This window comes from Dreissena polymorpha, chromosome 11 (assembly GCF_020536995.1).
Source record: "Dreissena polymorpha isolate Duluth1 chromosome 11, UMN_Dpol_1.0, whole genome shotgun sequence".
Taxonomy (NCBI): domain Eukaryota; kingdom Metazoa; phylum Mollusca; class Bivalvia; order Myida; family Dreissenidae; genus Dreissena; species Dreissena polymorpha.
The window spans coordinates 38195129-38202339 of record NC_068365.1 but is presented as its reverse complement, the minus strand read 5'-3'; the positions used below and the strand labels follow the sequence as shown (position 1 = coordinate 38202339).

Below are 7211 nucleotides of genomic sequence, written 5' to 3'. Positions count from 1 at the left end.
AAAACCGTTTTTCAGACTTGCTTACATTATTAAAGAGAAGTTCGTTATCATTTATGGAACTTTCCTTTGACTTATGATAGCATATGTAGTTAATGGCTCGAACATAAATGAAAACACGTGTCAAAATGAACACATAGATATCTGATCTCTTACCAGAGATAGAAAGAAAACATAAGCGCAATGGAAGCTCTTTAGTTTACATATCTTGGAAACTTCTAAGGTATAATCCATACAGAACGTACCAGTAGTCAAGCAATATTGAGACATCGATACCGCAGTATTGGTCGACAGTCCCGAAGACGTAACTCAGATTTCCCTAGAAAAGCGCAGCAAAGTCTGGTATGGTAATCGACGATTTTCTAGGCAAATCAAAACAATAAATTTATCATGAAAATCCGGAGATACCCGTTGAGGCCCAACTAACAGTGTATTCTCAAGTTAGAAACTATTTCTTCTTTCTTTCAACGGAATAATAGAAACACAATTGCCAAAACCACTGGTTGCACATGGTAGACACCTAAAGACAACACAACCCCATAATAAATCAAAGATCAATAAGCACGTTTTTTTGAACTCAGCATTTCAAAATGGACTTGATCAGAACTGTTTTCTGCCCCATGCAAAAAGTGGATTATTTATTTTCTGTCAATTTTGCAGACGCTGCCCTTCATCTACTAATCTTCCAAATGTTTTGGGATTTCGTGTAAACAAACAAGTGTACCAGTTTTGAGTAATTGGTCCCCCCAAATGTGTCTCCTCGGACACTTACAAAATGAACGCAATTAAAGCAGCATGTTAGGACAACAATGTCATTACTTTCAGATAGACTACTGATTATGTGTTAACACAACCAGACGGCACGTACTAAAACGCGGACCAGTCTGCGGACGATATAGATTATATAGTGATCTGCGGGCCATATAGATAAAGAAGGATTATCGAATCTGTGGACGATATGGACATAGAAGGATTATATCGAATCTGCGGACGATATGAACAAAGACGGAATCTGCAGACCATATATACAAAGAAGGATTATATCGAATCTGCGGACGATATAAACAAAGAAGGAAACTGCGGACCATATATACAAAGAAGGAAAAATACCACAGTACACTGAATGGTGTGACTGGCTGACAAGAAATGATAATTAAAATATGTTTTGCGTAATTAAAATATGTTTTGCGTTAATTCAATGAAGAAAGGATAATAAGATTACATAATTTTTGTTAAACCAAGTTTTATTCCACATCCAATTTTAATAACAGACATTACGTACTTTATGGATAATTAACACATCAGTTCTTTATGATCTAACAATCTAAATGTCTTCATACTATTCCACTCAATATAGAGCGTCTTTTATTGAATTATACTGTTTATAATATGAATACATTTTTCAATATATGTATTGATTTAATTTTTTTTCAGAAGAAGAAACCATTGTGTGATAAGGGTCATTTGTGAAGGAAAAATAAATAAATAAAACAACTGCACCATTATTGTCTTATATTCTGAAAAAACCCTGTTAGGACTCACAATTGCTATCATTTGTATATAATTGTGCAATGTAATAGTGTGTATAATATGATCAAAATGTATGTGGTTGTATTAACCAAATAATTATCAATTGTAACGTAAAATCTTAAGTTCCAATCTAAATATGCACCCTTAGCGTCTTTCTGAAGCTATTTAGCGCATTATCGATTATCGATTGCTTCAAGTACACAAGAAAGTGGCATGTTATTTTAACTAATTGGTGATAAGCTGTAATTATCTTGATAACACGTCATCCAGATTACTTAGGCGTAGCCTAACGGTTTTTAGCAGTATAAGAATGAAAGAACGTAAATATAACACTTAATAAATTTCAAAGGCAATGTTTTCTAGTGACATCTTCACTAATTTCAAAACGTATCACATGCAACTTTAAGTACCTTAAAGCAGTATTTATTGTGTGCACCAAAGTAGCATATGTAAAATTCATTAAATAAAAAAAATAAATATATATATGTGTTGTTGTGTTATTTATTGCTTGTTTCAGTTAAGTCAGCAAACAGACATTCACAATGTGTCGATGTATTGCAATTCATATTTACATTTAAAAGTGAAATTATGAATTCGATGTTTCTCACATTTCCAACAGAATGCATGCCTCATTGATTATTTAGTTTGATCATCAAAGTCTTACAATTAACTTATCATTTAATAAGTGAGGAACTATTAATTTGTATAGAAGCAGCTTCAAAGACAAACAAATCAACTTTAATCAAGTTATTAAGTTACCGTGTCCATTAAACGTTTATAGTTATTCACAGATTGAAAATTGGAGTTTCTGTGATCTGCGATAATGATTGTCAGTTTTACCTTTAATTTTCATTAACAAGTATATGATCAAAGCCACATGTCACACTTTTAAAAACTGTAATGATAGAGTAAATGTCGACTGCATATATATTTCAAACTTATCCAGCTTTTTAAAAAACCCGTAGAACATATTTGTTGTACGTTACTCAATTAAGCATTTTTGGATACATAAGACACTCGTATCAGGAAGACCTTGTGTCTTTAAGTGTCAGATATCAATCACCGTTTACACCGCACCTTGTTTAAGTTTGATTAGATATAATCTAAGTCGGCTGGGTAGAGTCTGTGATTGTGAAGAAAGTGCGCGACCACTAGACCAAGGATCTGACACAAAGTGAACACAAGGTAACAAACACATTTAACAACCAAAACAGTGTCCGATGTACGTTCTTCAGACAACTAGTGTCGCTATATATTTACCATGGTACATGTCGTTGAAGCAGAAAGACGTCATGGGTAGATCAAGAGAATGTACGTGTGTGTGTTTGTGAATTTCTAAGTTTTTAAGGTCATACCGCGCCTTAGGTATCTTTATGTTAGGTCCAACTTACATCGAATAGCCTTTTTAACACGACGATTATTTCATCCCATGTTTATTATTATTATTATTATTTTTGTTATTATTATTATTACTATTATCATATCCCGAAAGAAATTTATATTTTATGCAACTATTTCGTTTTTGTTCCCTGTTGGGTATTTATGACCTCATGTTCATTTCTGTATGTATGTCACTATCAAGATGCTATGATTATTCCAAGGGAAACCCCCTCTATAATGTTGAGGAACTTTGGGTATAAACCTTTTGCCAATATATATGTATGGTTCCATTGTATATATTTGTTACGAAGTCATTATTTTTCAAATAAACAATTCTTAAAGTTAAAAGTTAAAGTTACGACTTCGTCCGAAAGCGATCTACTGATTTCGTACATACAACTAGACCGAAATAGACATGGACCGACTTGACCTTACGCCGTTCTGACTAAGTTCAACTTCCGTTTACCTAGGGTGGCACACTACAGTTTTTTGAGTCTCGGCCAATCGCGTACACAAGCAGGAGCGAACCAATGTCTGGAAACTGGTCACCTCGCAAATCTGAAAATAAACCAAGCACATTGCCAGAATTGTTTGAGGCTGTGCCTTCTGAAAAATCAGTAACATTCAAATCAAATGAGTTGGGGCAAAATGTTTTAGTATTGATTATTTCAAATCAAAACATCAGAATTATGTGTGTTTCCGAGCCTTTTAAAGCCAGTTTCAACAACAAACTGCCACTTTCCTGCAGAAGCAAGGTGCCTGGAAACCATGTTTTTACATTGGTAACTTACCAAGTACTAAACAGCAATGGAGAAAATTGGGGGTCAAAGGATTATATTTTTTGTAATAGTTCAATGTCCGTACGCCCTTTCAAATTTCCAACAGAAATACTGACCGGAGCCAGCATTACACCTGTTTTCGAATTGCATTAATTCTACTTCCTGTATGCAGCTATAGTTAAAATACCATTGTTTTGGTAACTTACAAACATCCAAGAAAAATCACCACAACTCAAACCTGACATTCATTATTATTAAGACACTCAAAATGGTGCTTACTTGAGCAATGTTCTCTTTATTTAGAAATTTGACCGGGGCCAATTCGCATTGGTGGCTAAAAAGTGTGGTGTGCAGCCTTAAGGGCCAGCAAAGTCTTAGAACTGCAAAATATGGACTTGTTTTCTTGAAATTTGGACAAAAACAAGCAAAAATAATACATTTTTGACCAAGTCTGAGGGCTTGTTTGTTATTTATAAAGCGTTTAATCCGACCCCTGTTTTCCCTTTTTTTTCTATGCAATTTTCAGGGTCATTGTAGAAGTCATGGTATTGAAAAGCTACCTCACAGAAACATATTGCAACAATTAAATGAAGTCTTAATCACATTGAGATGACAAATGGTAGTGCAGGTGACTTGGTCAGCCTTTAAATCATAACTTTATCAAAGAAGCAACACAAAAACACGCAGTTTTGGGCCAATAAATACTTGGCGTTGCTTAGATTTTTACAGCTCTCACAACAAATGCACATGTTTTTGCTTAAAGTAATAAAAATATAAATAAATTGCATGCTTAGCATGATCTTGAAAGGCAAGTTAAGCATTTGTACCTTTAATCTGTTGTAAAAACACACCATTTAAGGCCCCTGTGAAGTAATCCCTTAAACAGGCCCATGCAAGGGAGATAACCCAATCATAGCATAAATAATTGGGGCTGACATATTGAGGAAATACACCTGATATGACACTAATGATTGCCTAAAAATTGACATCTGAGATAAATATTAATCCATATTTCTTGGAAACAGAAAAAGTAAAACTTCTAGTAAGCTCAGATCATTGTTAAAAGGCATACAACAATGTGAGGCACTTGCAAGAGTCACTTCTTCACAATAACTTTTTATTTGCTTATAAATATCATCAGTTGAATTGCGCACAATGGCGAAAAGTAAGTTATGGCGCAGTTATAGATTAAACAAAGCACGCAGGACATTTTGGTATAGACCAGGAAACACATTCCGACAAACATGCCAACATTTACCTAGCCCACTGAAGATGTCGTTTTACCTTCAGTAACTGCAACGGAGTGTCTTTCCGCTGACAAGGCTGTTGACGTATTTTAGTTCTTCTCCAGAGATTATCTTGCCTTACAAGCAAACGACTAAAACCTGAAATAAATGACATTCCACACTGATTTCAATGCGAAAGCATGCACAATGTTAACATGGAAACAATGTTAACAAGATTGTTACCAGGCCATAGGTCCTTAACCGTACTAAATTCTGCCCAAACGGCCATTTTGAATCATTGTTTTGATTGGATTCTTATATTGTTTGCTATAATTTTTGACATTATATGAATATAAAGCCCTTCTTCACCACAGAGTAGTAAGTTGTCCATACCGGCTACAAATTGAACACATTCTTCATACAGAACTGTTTGAGAATTGCAGAAACCAGTAAACATGATACCGAATTACCTCCCTTGATTTACGAACAGTATTGGTCATACAATAGTGTTATGGGCAAACACTCTGTTAAAAAACAAAACCTTAGGAATATATAATTAAGCAAAAGCATGTTTCATGGGTGTTTGATCATTTTGGAAATTTGTCGATTTACCTTAAGGTGGCACACTACAGTTTTTTGAGTCTCGGCCAATCGCGTACACAAGCAGGAGCGAACCAATGTCTGGAAACTGGTCACCTCGCAAATCTGAAAATAAACCAAGCACATTGCCAGAATTGTTTGAGGCTGTGCCTTCTGAAAAATCAGTAACATTCAAATCAAATGAGTTGGGGCAAAATGTTTTAGTATTGATTATTTCAAATCAAAACATCAGAATTATGTGTGTTTCCGAGCCTTTTAAAGCCAGTTTCAACAACAAACTGCCACTTTCCTGCAGAAGCAAGGTGCCTGGAAACCATGTTTTTACATTGGTAACTTACCAAGTACTAAACAGCAATGGAGAAAATTGGGGGTCAAAGGATTAGATTTTTTGTAATAGTTCAATGTCCGTACGCCCTTTCAAATTTCCAACAGAAATACTGACCGGAGCCAGCATTACACCTGTTTTCGAATTGCATTAATTCTACTTCCTGTATGCAGCTATAGTTAAAATACCATTGTTTTGGTAACTTACAAACATCCAAGAAAAATCACCACAACTCAAACCTGACATTCATTATTATTAAGACACTCAAAATGGTGCTTACTTGAGCAATGTTCTCTTTATTTAGAAATTTGACCGGGGCCAATTCGCATTGGTGGCTAAAAAGTGTGGTGTGCAGCCTAGATGGCGGAATAAAACAACAACAACATTATGCATTATTTTGATTAATAATGGAATAAAACTCTTATCATGACCCCGGTTATAATTGAGCGTAATTGCGCGTTTAAAGGATTTTGATTCAATATGAAAGATTCTTTTTACTAGGACCGTATTCTTAAAATAATATGAAATAATGCAAAGTCTCAAAGCGAGCTCGATTAATGTTAAAAAGAAGAAACAAACAAAAACTTTAATAAAAATAATATTTGAATTAAATTATTAAAGGCACTTCCTAGCAGAAGAACGTTGAGTTCGTAAAGACTGTTATAAAGTATAAGGAAATTAACTTTTAATTATTATGTTTATCAGCAATTAAACAACAAACGGGCCATATTAAAGGGTGTCGTGTGAACTTATAAACTGAACTGTTGGCCCAAAACCCCGCCCAAACAGATTGTCACACTATCAGTTGCCAGCCTTGCAGCCACAAGTTTACCTACGAAGGTCAGATCGGGATTCGAACCCGAAACCACCCCATGAGCCATCGAAATAAGCAATGATGCCGGCCTAGGTTGCTCTACTAATTAAGCCATTCTGACCTTTTAAAAAATATATTGGTAAACTGCAATGCTGTATAATAGCATGATTAACTTGCTTAGCAAATAGCTTACAAAGAATAACATTTAATTGCATTTAAGTGAAATTTGATTTAGAACAGTATATTGTCAGTTCACAAGCTCACATGAGGTAATGTTTAAAAAGCCCACAAAAGCTTCTGTTTGTAAAATGGTACTAATTTGTCTACCGTGTAGTTAAAAAAATCTGCAAAAATCTGGTAGAAATATTTATGTTTCGAATACCAACTGTGGATAAGAGCAACAGATAAGCCCTTGTAACTAAATAACTTCAATAATTTTTATAAGTAATTATCTAAACCATAAAGTGACCTATACTTCAATTATTATGTAAACCTGAATTGAAGATATAAAGGTGAAAGTTGCTGTAATGCATGAAAATATAAACAAATTGTGCAGCAAA

General features: G+C 34.5%; 1 long non-coding RNA gene across 1 annotated transcript; it reads right to left on the bottom strand.

Moving 5' to 3' along the window:
- Positions 1 to 242: 242 nt before the first annotated feature.
- On the bottom strand, positions 243 to 6021 carry LOC127851701 (uncharacterized). The gene is made up of 4 exons (XR_008035892.1): positions 5525 to 6021; positions 4971 to 5071; positions 3374 to 3465; positions 243 to 316 (listed from the first exon to the last, which is right to left on the bottom strand). It is a non-coding gene; the product is annotated as an uncharacterized LOC127851701 (long non-coding RNA).
- Positions 6022 to 7211: the final 1190 nt, after the last annotated feature.